The sequence below is a fragment of the Halichoerus grypus genome, chromosome 4, assembly GCF_964656455.1.
Source record: "Halichoerus grypus chromosome 4, mHalGry1.hap1.1, whole genome shotgun sequence".
Lineage (NCBI taxonomy): Eukaryota > Metazoa > Chordata > Mammalia > Carnivora > Phocidae > Halichoerus > Halichoerus grypus.
Genome location: NC_135715.1, coordinates 50424524 through 50437948, shown reverse-complemented (window position 1 = coordinate 50437948; position 13425 = coordinate 50424524). Strand labels below are relative to the sequence as shown.

Genomic DNA, 13425 nt, shown 5'->3' with positions numbered 1-13425 from the left:
ATGTACTTTGAATGTTTAAAATTAAGAAACGGGAGAGTTGAATGGGAAGTAATGAAGATTTTCTTTCTCTCTCTCTCTCTCTCTTTTTTTTTTTGACAAAGAAAAATGTTCAGGAGGACACAGTGGACAGAGTTTCCATTTTTATTATTTCTCTGAGTAGTAAATGTTTACAAAATAGGAGGGATTTCTTTGCCCTTTGACATCTGCTCTATTGGCAAAATCAAGTTGAGATGGAAGACGAGCAGAACTCTTCCTGATTATCCCATTTGATAGTTTGATAGTATGACCAAGAAATTGTTTAAATTATCTTGGGATACAATATTAATATCTCCAGAGAAAATGATAGATTTTTCTTAATTTTAAGCATCAAGGAACTTAATTATTTCCCACTGCCCAGAAGGCCCACTATCTTTTAAAAAAATGTCTACCAAAAGTAAACCTTATTCAGTAACCATTTATCCTTTCTCATGTTTTTATTAATAAAAACTTGGTCAGAGCCAAGTTTCTGGTTGGTTAAACTTCTGACCAGCTTGTAAAAGGTAACCAGCTTTGCCATGCTGAGTTAAAAACCCAACATAAAACAAAGTGCTTTGTTATGTCTGCTGACCCATTCGGTCTTGCCAAGAGTAAATGTGTGTGCGCACGCATGTGTGCATGCATGTGCACATGACACACACATGTGCGCCATTTTGAAATGCCAGATGTTGTTGGAGAAGCCTGTTCATCACCTTCAAGGATACCTAAGTCACTTAAAATACATCGTGGAAGCTGTTGAACAATCTCAACTAACACAGGAATAAGTGATCTGTTTTAAAGTAGTCCTAAGCAAAACATTTAAAAAATACTAAGTGAGTAATTATGGTAGCAAGCAATTTCACAGAGTACTGTGGGGGTAATCTTTATCTTTTAAAATAGGGGATTGTTTCTGTCATAAAGGAGGCAGGGCAAAGGAAAATTTAACCTTCCACCAGGAACGTGTAGACCATTCAGACAAAAAGAACAAAATTAAGAATTCTGCTCTATGTGGAAAAACAAAGGAACCTTGACCTGAGAATCTTGGATCCTCATTTTTAGTCCTGAAATGTTCAATGAAACATTGGGAAAAGGAGAGGTGAACTCTGTGCTTGACCATTTCCCTGAAGCATGGGCGTCCTCAGTGCCCAGCATAACAGACTTCCCCTCTGCCAGGATTAAGTGTGTGTGTCAGGAGGCGTGGCCTAGGAGAAGCACCAGATTTTGTTGCCACACTTGGCCCAGCAGCCAATGCATCTCCAAAAACTGACATTCATCCCATGGCGCACCTTTGAGGGTGAGATGACAAAGCTTTTTTCTTTCTGACATTTTAATTTTCACTTCTCCCAAGGAATCCTGCCATATTTCTAAGTGGGTACAACACATAGTACTTAATTTATGCATTTAAGTAAGCATATCTGACAAAACCATAAAAGCTGCATAAGGTTTATGTGAGTAAATTGCCACTTCTTGAACTTTGAAATTTGCATGCATAGTGAGTTGGGAGTTTGCTAATTAACTCTATGCACATGCCCAGAAATAAACTCACAAATATTGTTTCTTGTCACTGAGAATGTGTTTCAAGTATGCCAAACAAAATGCACCTTCCAATGATATACCTAGGTCAAAAAATACTGTGTATCATAATATTTTTAGCTTTGTGGTCTCACCGTTTTTCACTACTTGGCACAGTTGTCTGGAGAATATTTTCTATCGGTGGTTGTCATCTGTGTAGAATAACAAAGTAGAATACTTGTTTTAATCCATACAATCCCTTTTGGGGAAAACTTGCAACTAGTATACCCACTGGAGACAAACCATTAGATGTTTTGCCTATTGGACATAAATGAAATCCCAGAACTTTAGAATAAGGAGTATAAAATTTAGGCATTAGCTAAATTTCTGAAAGACAAAAATCACAAATATAGGGACCTGAAGAAGAAATTTATTGTTTTTCACATAGCAGTCCAAAGGCGAGCAGTTTAGGCTTATGGGGCAGGCTTTGCTCATGACAGTCATGCTGGGACCCAGGTTCCTTCCATCTTGTGGCTCCACCATCATTCAGGGTGGTGTCCGTGTCTGAGTCACTGCCACGTCCACATGCCAGCCAGCAGAAGGAGAAAATAGAGGGAGGCATAGACTGGCAGCTTCATTCCTAAGATGATAATGTGGAAGTTGGCCACAGCACTTCTGCTCACATCTGACATGGGGCCATGGAGGGGCCACAGGTAGTGAAGGCTATCAGAAATCCTGAGACATGATTCTACCTGTCACTCTGGCTGGCAAATCCATAGAAATGGGTGAATCATGGTGGATATGATGGGGAAACACCATGAGGTTTCATACATCTTCATTTCTATTGATTTAATAAAGAATTGATAAAATAAAAAAAGTTAACCATTTAAGAAACTTAAAATACCTTTCTCTTGATCTAAGAATCATGTAAATTAATGGCATTCATATAGCTTAGATATAGATGTAGTTTCTCTTTAGTGTGTTTTTATTTTGAAGATAATTGGAAGAGGTCCCCCCCAAATTTTCCTCATAACTGATGAATCTGACTTCTCCTAATGATCCTAAGAAAGGATATATTGATTTGTTGAACAAATGTTATTTATTGTACATTTATTGTACACCTCCTGTGAACCTGTCATTGGGATAAGCACAAGATACAAAGGAATAATCACAAAGGTCTCAAAGGTCAAGGTGGGCAAGATTCCTGGGTCCAGTTGTTCTGGGATTATAAAACTTGGGTATGAAGTGCTCTCCACTCTGATCTTTGCAATACCACTGGATATAGTATTTCTAAATCTTCACTCTTACCTGAAAGAGAGATGAAACAATAATTTGGGGGCCTTCTGATTCCCTAATTAGTTGAATGTTTCGTGATCACCCATTATCTATCAGGCATGGTGCTAGGGTCTAGGAAAACAGTGGTGAAGATAGTACATGCCCCCATGAAGCTCATGCTCCCTGTCACTGATTCCCAACCACTGACCTCAGAGCTACTATGCATATAAGCCTGCTAAATTTCTCATTCAGCAATAGTAGCAGATGCTACAGCTCCAAACACAGTGATCTTCCAAGTGTTTCATCATTCAAATGGGGGCCCCATACCTCGTACTCAACCATTGGTCTAAAAACATGTTGATTCAGCCGAAAAAAGAAGCAGAGGTTCTGAACTCTAGGAAATATCCTGGGGTCCAGTCAGCGATTTTAATTCCACGTCAAGGGAATCCTAGAATCTCTTCTCTCAGAAGCTTCCCACGTGATTTTCACAAGTAGTCAGTTTGGAGAATTACATTTATGCATGTAATCGGATTCGCTTCAACACTTTTTCAGCTTCTGTCTTTCTGGTGCATGATAGCCAGTGGGTCTCCTGGGTTTTATTGATGAGAACTTGAAACCCGCCTAGTGGTTTGTGGCTATGATGACCCATTACCGGCCCTCGCCTCAGTGTTTAGCCACAAATTTTGCCTTTGCCCTCTGCCACCACCTTTAGGTTTAGCTTCCCAATGAATTCCAATATTTAGACCATTTTTTTTCTTTACACTAAATACATAGATGGTTCTCCACCATCAGCCTATCCCTTGGTTTTGGATTAATTGTAAAAGCACTTTTAAGTTTCTACTTTAAGCAAAGCACAGTACATTACAAATGCATTTATGTATTCTCTTAAAAAAGTGACTCCAATTAATCTCCTCACCATGATTCAACATATATCTAAAAGAAAAACCATCACGCATCCATCAATCATCTGAAGCCTTCTCCCAGCTGGAGAGCTGATCAATTTAAGGACATTCACTTATTTTTCTGTGCACGGAGAATATGAACTTTTCATTGCATTTTAATTCATGTTTCTCCCCCTTTTATTGTCATATTACCTGTCAAATATGAACTTTGTATCCAAAGGTTCTTTTCCCTTATAAAGCAATGTGAATATTTGGTTAGCGATTTTTTTTTTCCTTCTAACATTATTTCCCCCCAAAGATACCGTCTAAAATGACATTTTGACTTCCTTTATTTGTTTTATAACAGATATAGTGTCAAATTGAGAGCAAATAAGAGTCGTCTTCCCGAAGCTCCTTTTAGAGGCCATCGAAAATATATGGAATCTGTTTGCTTGATTTTAAACCCCCAAATTTGAACATCATTCTCAAGTTAAAGCTGTCCCTCAGGACGGATGACATTTGATCTGAGTAACAGCTATGGTACTCGGAGGAGGCTGTTCTTTCTATACGGTTTCAAAGCTAGAAGCTCAGAAAATCCATTAAAGCCAGAGTCAGAGCAGAAATAAAGGTGATGACATAGCCATTTGAGGTGAGAAAGGTGAGCTTCTTCAGAGGGTTTCAAGAAAGTGCGTAATGAAAACAATTTTGGAGCCATGCCTCTGTGGTGTTCCCAGCTGCCTAACTCAGATCTCCCAAGGATGAGATGCAATGTGACCTGATTAAACCCTCATGATGTTCTCACCGGCTCGCCTCTCTCAGATAAACACCCCTCTTTTAATGGTGCCCTCATTTCACAGGGCCGATTGAACTCTGCTAATATAAGGGCTGCTTCACGATGCCATTCTGAGAAGGGTGCTGAGCACCAACGTGCACGATGCCTGCCCTCCAGAGCACATCACAGAATGAGGGAAAATCATCTGCACCATTGCCACAGAATGGGGAGGGATTCAATGTACTGGTAGTATTGCTGCAAAAGTTACCTATGAACTTTCACTAGAAATCATTAAGAAATGCCCCCCCCCTTTATTTTGCCCCTGGCTCCCAGCCTCCTCGACCGCTTTTAGCTGAGCAAGATCATCCATCCTCAACAATCTACCTGTTCCACCAGCCTAGGCATTTAGACTCTTCTCCACTAAGCACAAGGCTATCTTGTATTTCTTATTCCAGACAACTGGTATTAGCCATCTTTGGGGCTTACTGTTGGTAGTCTTGTCACTCAGATTCAGCAACAGACATGAAGGCTCCTTTGATTATATTTCAGTTCCTTAACAACTGTTCTATTACCTCATCTGACTGCTAAAAAGCCATAGAGGTTCTTGTCTTGTTAAATGTAATTCTGTTGCGATTACTGTCAAATATTGAATTAAAAGTGGTTAGCTCATTAACAGCTCACCCCCAACAATCGATTAAAAAAGTTTGTTTTTTTTTTTTAATATGAAGATGGTTGGCATTTACTTATGAAGTCCCTTCTCCTCTTTGGAATCTAATTATAGTGGCTAGGAATGCTCATTTTTCACTTGGTCTCTGAATTCCTGGGGTATGGGAGGGGGTATGCCGTAGGAACAGAGGGGTGTGGCCAGGAACCACCTCTGAGGAGAGACCCGGTCTGGCAGTGAGCCAGCTGAAGGTGTGGGGTGCAGGATCAAAGGCAGGGCTGTCTCCAGCCTCCGAGGGGTTCATCAGGATGTAAGAGGGCGGGCTTCCTGATGTGGTGGGCAGAGCTGAGGTCTGGGGAACACAGGAACAGGTGATACTTGAAAATACAAGGCAGGGGGACAGTGGCACTTAGCAGTGGATAAGCAGAGAGCAGGGCAGTAGCCACTGGGCTGACTTCAGGTGGAAAATGGCCAGATTACAGCAGGACCCCACCTTGGAAGGAGAAGGCATGGTAAACTAGGCTGGTAACTTGGAAAGTAATCATAAATAGCAGTAAAAATATGCTCTATTTCCCCTAATCCATTTTCACCATAGCATCTGGATTGAATCTTTTAAAAATACAAAGCACATCACACCACTGTGCCACCTAAACTTTTCAGCGGCTTCCTAAAGCAGTGTTCTTAATCTCAGAACGTGCAAAGGCATTGTCCAGGGATCTTGTTAAAATGCGGATTCTGGTTGGGTGGTCTGGGGTGGCGCCTGAATTTCTGCATTTCCGATGAGCGCCAGGTGATGCCAGGACCACACTTGGAGGAACAAGAACTCGAAGCACAATCAAAATTGTCCCACCCCCCGTCACCCTGTTCTCTCCCTTGGATGTCCATGTTCCAGCTGCTCTCCTGTCTTTGCCGCCTCGTAGGTCTTGTGGTTTCTGTTCCCTGTGCTTGGACTGCCACACGTCCGGCTCTTCTGGCTTCTCCTTGTCTGGCTGCAGCTTAAATATCCCCTCCTCACAGTGGCTCCCCTGACCACCCTCCTTCCTGCTTATTCTCTATCAGAGTCACTGTTTCTTCCGTCATTGCTAGGCCTTACTCAATGTATAACCATTTATTTATTTGCTCCATTACTGTATGTGTCCCCAGTTAGGTGTAAACTCCCAGGGAGACACAACCCATTATCGATATGTTTTCCACGTATCACTTATTAAGTTCAACCTATGTGCTAGACACTACGCTACCTGATTTACATTTATCTCATTTATTGCCAGCATCAGTTCTGTAAGTTAGGTCTTTTTAATCGCTAGTTTTCAGACAAAATAATTGACACCCCTTAAAAGTAGCAAACAGAGACTTCAAACATTTGAGCCTCATGCTGCTTCTAACTCTCTTCCTGCCTTTCACCTGTGGGTGGAGGTACGTAGATGGTATGACCTCTCCCATCTCCACGTGGTCCCCGTGGGTGCGCTGCTTAGGAGGGGACAGCAATTCCATTCTTGATCCTTCCTTGCATAGCCGAGCTAATCCAATGCCAAAGACATCTGCTAAATACTGCAGCAGAGCAAAAAGAAATTCAATAAGGCAAGTAACTAGACTTTATCAACATTACCTACTACCGCCGACTGCTATGTATTGTGCTCCCGCCCCAGGCCACCTGCTTGAAAAATAAGATCAGTCAAAATGACTCGGGAGAGATTTCTGTTCCCAGGGCAAAGGTGTAGCTTACCTTGGATGGGCATGTGTTCCTCTGAACCACCTCTACCATCAGTAACCAGGGGCAGGAATGCTCTGGCTGTTCCTGTTTTCTCCTTTCTGTAAATAGAAATTCCAGTAGGAGAGCATCTTGACAGTATTTGGGACCTGGGGTCCATATATAGCTTTTCCGTGCAAGACAGAGCATTTGTAGCCGTTGCTTTACTGGGGAGGACATTTCAGGGTTGAGAATTTGAGTATTCGGTCTTTGTTGCTCTGGATGACCCTGAAACGGGGCAGATGAGGTCTCTTACATAATTTTGTGTACAAGTAAACATTTCGTTTCTTATGGTGGAGGGAAGAAAAGAGGAGTGGGAGATTTGGGGCTCTGATTCTAAAGCCCTTTCAAAGACCGCCTTAGCTGCTGACCCTCCTCGAAGGCAGGAGTGCACAGGGGCCTTCTGTGTGCTTGTTATTTTTGATGGATTGCAGTCTAGCTGCAGGGCAGGAAGCTCAAACCCCTGGGGTCGCATCACTGTAGCTGGCAAAGAAGTGGAGGCTTGAAACGGCTTGGCTTGTTGTAGCCAGACCAATGAGAGTTTCGGGTACTGTCTTCAGGATCCCCTACTCTCCCTTCTTCACGCACACCCCAGATGTAAAGAATCACGCCAAATTGCACTCCTCTCCCACACCCTTCCCCACATACCCTCACGCTGAAGATGAAAATTGGTCTCTAATTGTTGGATACAAGCTTGACTAGCTTTGAATTAACAGCTAAAGCTGTATTCATTAATCTGAGCAGGGAAGAGCAGGCAGACTGTCACAACATGGCTCAGTTCAGTAGTCATGCAGAGCAGGTGAGGGAATGGGAGGCTCTCTGGAAGTGCGGCAGCGATCCCCATCAGCCCCATCAAGCAGTGATGAAGAGGGGAAGGCGGCCAGCCACAGGACCGCCAGGAGATGGATGGCATACCTCAAAGTCCACTGTCCCAGGGGCATCCCAGCAATGATCGATGGTTATCCACAGCAATTAAACTTCAGAGCTTTTAAATGTCACTCTAGAATGGAATGCCATCTCATAAAGGTGTTGTTTAACATTTATCAAACATGGGGACCGGGTGGGGGTGGGGGGCCGTGGAGTAATTCTTTGGGGAAATGTTAGAGCTTTTGAAGTGAGACAACCATGAGAATGAAATTTGATACCGTTCTAATGTGTTGTCTTCAATATTGAAATAAACTGGAACAGAACCTCTTTGGACACTGCGAGATGGTTTATAATGTTGGGATTTAGTGGGGGTGTGGTGGGAAGAATGTACGAGAAAGGGTCAGGAGAAGCAGTTGTCAACCATTGCTTTTTCACTTGTGACGATGTGTCTTGGATAAATGACAACTCACCTGCGTAAATGGGGGAGGTTCACCACCCCCAATGTGTTAGAATTACCTAGGGAGCTTTTAAAACATATCAGTGATTGGGACTTACCTGATCCGTTAGTTTCGGGTAGGATGGATTACATATGTATTTGTAAAATCTCCCCAGGTGATTAATAGGTACAGTCAAGCTTGAAAACCACTGTATTAGATAACCTTAAGTTTTTTCAGCCCTACATTTCCATGATTTTTCTGTCTTATGGGGATATTCTCAAAGTAGATGGCACTTGCTAATTAAAAAAAACAACAACAACTTTCCATTGGAACAACATACAGTGTTAAAGGACAATGAGATGGTGGTTAATGTTTTTTCTGTCACCAATTTGTATTTATTCATTCATTTAATCATAGATTGAATAACTCTTGGCAATTATCAAACTCAAGGTTGGAAATACGAGGGTGCTTGCACATCGAGCAGTGGGCAGAATGAGGAGGTGTGAAGGTGTGTTGTATGGATACCAGCCTCTATCAAAGGCAGTTGGAGCAGAATTCTCAGAATATCAGAAAATTACCAAAAAAGTTATTGACACTCCATCCTCCATTTTGGCCTTCTTGTCTGTCTATTTCTCTCTTCTGTTTCTAGCTTGATGGTGGCATGATATGACTGAGATATTACCAGATGCTTTTAAATGTCTTTCATGTTTCCTTGCTCCCTCTTCCCTTCCAGCATTCAAGCAGTTAGCTGGCTTTGTAGTTCTCACCTCAGGGGAAGGATGGGGGGGAGAAAAGTCATACGCAGGGATGTACGTTCCCCAAAAGGGCCCTTTTAGAAGATTGTTCTAATAGAGGCTATGCCCTCCAGAGTATGGATTCCTCAAGGTAGAATGATGAGGAAGGAAGGGGAAGGGAGAACAGAGACCTCAGTGTGCCCAGGAGATGGGGAGGGGCCTGGCTTTGTTTGTAGGGAGCACTGTGGAGACAGAACCACGTAAGTAGAGGGTGTGAGACCTAAGGGCAAAACACTTATGTCCACTTTGTCAGGGAAAAGCCCAGTGAGGGGAAGGCTGTGGGGTCCGTCTGAGAGCACATGCCCCAGACAGCTCATCAGATATTCCCCCGTCCACAGGCAACAGAAAGAAATCAGCAGAGCTGAGGGGGCCACTGGGACAGGGTCATCGCTGTGGCGTAGCTGACAGCAGAGCACCAAGATGGACGATGGGTAGCTGTTGGTGCTTGCAAAGATGAGTGACATGAGCCCAGACAGGCCACCCCTTTGCCTTGAAACCATGTAACTCCAAAGAGCAAACGAAACTGGAATGATGTGGTAGGATAGGGTACTCGAATATAAATTAAATTGCCTTTAAAAATCTTCGGAGATGTAAACCTTTATAGTATGTCCTTTTGATAGAAGTAAGGGATAAAAATGAATCATGTAGTAGAGTTTGACAAAGACATATAGCCATGTGTGATTGGCACGACAGTCAAGACTCCGTGGAATATTAAAATGGATTCCCATCCAGACTAAGGTCCCGCTCTGCTCAGAGAATTCTGTTGCTTTAAATGAAAGGCGAACAGGTAGAGAAGCAGATCTGTAAGAGATAATTCCATTTGCAAAAGAAGAAGTCTAATCTATTTTCATGCCAAAGTGTAAAGGACTCTTCACTTTATTCATCACTTCATTAATCTCATTTCAAAAGGGAAGGCTAGGGCTGAAAACAGAGGTTATTCACATTTCAAACAAGCTCCTTAGGCATAATGAGTGAGCAAAGCATTCAACTGTTAGACTTTGTTGCTTTCCTACCAGCTGGAGACAAGTACTATGAAGGTCATGCTATTTAATCTTACATACAGAGAGATGCATATAGTTGGGGTTGCAGAAGAAATTATTTTGAAAAATGGCAAATTAGAGATCTGTGACGCACTGAGGAGCAGGGCAGAGTTTGGAAGAACATGAATAGTTCAGTGGTATCTTTTCCCATCTTGTTTTAGTCTACAGAGTGACCGAATGAAAAATACCATGGTAAGCCGTGAGAAACAGCGAAAGTCATATATCCCAAACACCATTCTGCAGCGAAACGGAGGGGTTTGGAACGACTGGAAATACTTCCACCCCAGGAATTTCCAGGACATCTGGTAAGTCAACAACATTATCACAAACATTATGGCCAACAATGTGAGTTCTTGCAACAATGTATTCATTTTCCAAATGTTCCAGCTGAGAAAGCCACACAGAACATTCCCACCATCTAGCAGATGGCTAATGGGGAAGCCAATATTTTCTGTGGAAAGCAAAGTTTCTTCTTCTAACATTAGACAATTTCAGCAGAGAGAACAAATAAGCATTTGTTTTTGTATTCTATTCTCTTGCACTCATAAAGAGAATGCATTATAGACTATTAATTTTAAAAGTGCATAAGAAAATGAGTTTTCCTTTGAGATTACAGAACTAAGACACTTTTCAGTCCAGAAATGTCTGGTGGTGGGGGCAAGGGCTACTGCTTCTGCATCTAGCCGGAGAGGCAGGGGTTAGGGAAAACCTTAAACATTATTTATTATTATTGCTGATTGGTGGGTAAAAAAACAAAACAGAACAAAAAACCTTAAACTATGTGGGTGGAAATGAATTTGCGCCTACCTACATCAGATTTACAAGCGACTTGTAGGATGTGGAGATTATGAATGAGATTTTACTTTCATAGAAAATGAAATGAAATGAGCAAGGCATGGTTGCCAAGTTTGTTTTAGGAAAGAATGGGAGCAGGTGGTAAACAAAAGATAAAATGTGTTATTTGAGTAACACTGAATTACTATGTCTAGTTTCACAGACCTTATTTACTGTGCCAGGAAAGTGGGTCGATTTGCCTTTAAATGTTTTACCTTCACTTATTATTATCAAGCATTCAAGTAAATGTATATGTAACACATATAACAGGTACTGTAAAGAGCGGGAGCTTGTTATAAATAGTTTCACTTGTTTGTTTTTGTTTTGTTTTCTGAGCTGTTTGGAGGACTAAAATGAATTTCTACTTTTCTAATTTTGAGTGTTTTTATGTCCCTTCTGACTAGAACCCTACTATTTTTAAATTAATTTTGATCCTGCCATGCAAAAATACTGGCATATCAAATTACACCTATTTTTATAATAGGCTCATTAACTCTTTCAATAAAGATTAAAGTTACTATATGCCTACCCTGCAGGAGGAAATATGCTCTGCTCTGCTGGAGCTACAAGAAACTTACATAGAATCTAATGGTGCAAAGACAGGCTAACTTTCAGTACCTTATCAATCATATCTGCCTCCTTCCTCTAAAGACACGGGTGTCTTAGCTGAAACACTCCTTTGGTGGTTGCTAAGAGTCTGGCTTTTTAAAGCTCATACAAACTGGAGTCTAAGATGTTGTCCAGGGTTGACTAAAAGATGAAGATGTGCTCTTCCCGGAGTAGTTTGGTTCAAGAAGCAAGAGAGCCAAAACCTTGTAAACAGCTCCTTACTCAGTGTGGTAGGTGAATAACATCTCTCCTGCCCCCCACTTTTGTCAAAGGTGCCCATGCTCCAATCCCCATAACCTATGAGTGTGGCATGGCAAAAGGACTTTGCTGATGTGACCAAGTTAAGGATCTTGAGATGCCAAGATGATCCTAGGTCATCTGGGTGAGCTTAATGCAATCACAAGGACCCTTAGCAAAGGAAAGCATAAGGGTCAGAATCAGCAAAGCTGTGACAATGGAAGCAGAGATTGGAGTGATGTGCTCTGTAGATGAAAGAAGGGGCCGCGAACCAAGGAGGGTAGGCGGGCAGCCTCCAGAAGCTAGAAAAAGCAAGGACACAGATTATTGCTGGGAATTTCCAGGAAGGAACACAGCAGCCCTGTTTGATATTAAACTTGATTTAGCCCAGGGTGACCCGTGTTCTGTTTCTCACAACAAAACTGTGCAATAATAAGTTTGCATTGTTATAACTGACTAAGTTTGTGATCATTTGTTACAGCAGCAATAGGAAACTGAAACGGCCAGAAATTCATAAATAATTGCTGTAAATTTTTTTTTTTTTTTTTTGGAAGGAAGGAAGATGTAAGCCTAAGTATAAAGAATCTATGGCATAGCAAGGATTGGTCATCTTCCTTCACTCTGGCAGAGTCCTACCTGCACAGACTGGCATCAGCTTTTACACACGAGGAAGTAAGGGGCAAGGGGAAAAATGTGTAAAGATGCTTCTCCTCGCGCTCTCAGCTGCCACCTTACCTTTCGCTCTGATTGATATCCCTTCTAAATAAATTGGTAGGCTACAGGAAATAGGCACGTATGGTCTCCTCTTGACAAGTTGTGGACACCCCTGAAATGATGCAAAAATAATCCTGGCAAAGGCTCAGTTGAGCAGTAATGGGTCCTCACTTCTGATTTTAACATGACCTGTTTCTATGTCAAAAATACTATCCTGGAGGACTGGAGGTGATGATGACTTGGACCAGATCATCCTGAAGTTCTTTGATTTCTTTGAGCTCGATGATGTTTGTTTTTTTACAGAAATTTAAGAAGTTGCTCCCTGTTATTGGATAGCTTGGTGGACAGATATCAGAGAAAACAGAAACTAGGAAAAACAAAAACACTTAACTTGTAAAGGGAACGAATCCTCAGAAAACACATAATCCCCTAGCCCTAGATATTTTCCGTGCCTTATGTGTGTGTACATCTGTGTAATAAGCAGGAATAAGAACCATAGTCCTGGATCTGGGTCCTGTTTGTACCAGGATTGAATGTTGGTCCCACCTCTGATGCGTATTTTTTTTTATTATGTTCATTTAGTCGGCATACAGTACAACATTAACTTTTGATGTAGTGTTCAATGATTCATTAGTTGCATATAACACCCAGTGCTCATCACAACACATACCCTCCTTAATACCCACCACCCTGTTACCTTACCCCCCACTCCCTTTCCTTCTGTAACCCTCAGTTTGTTTCCTGGGGTCCATAGTCTCTCATGGTTCGTCTCCCTCTCTGATTTCTCCCCCTTCAGTTTTCCCTCCCTTGCCCTATGGTCCTTCATGCTATTGCTCATATTCTACATATGAGTGAAACCATGTAATAATTGTCTTTCTTTGCTTGACTTACATCACTTAGCATAATCCCCTCCAGTTCTATCCATGTCAGTGCAAATGGTGGGTATTCATCCTTTCTGATGGCTGAGTAATATTCCATTGTATATATGAAACACATCTTTATCCATTCATCTGTTGAAGGGCATCTC

At 41.8% G+C, this 13425-nt stretch overlaps 1 long non-coding RNA gene across 1 annotated transcript in view; it reads left to right on the top strand.

Moving 5' to 3' along the window:
• Positions 1 to 10174: 10174 nt before the first annotated feature.
• Positions 10175 to 13425, top strand: part of LOC118521005 (uncharacterized) — a 53437-nt gene continuing 50186 nt past the window's right edge. Inside the window, exon 1 of the long non-coding RNA XR_013446725.1 lies at positions 10175 to 10309. This is a non-coding gene — a long non-coding RNA (uncharacterized LOC118521005). The remainder of the gene's footprint in view (positions 10310 to 13425) is intronic.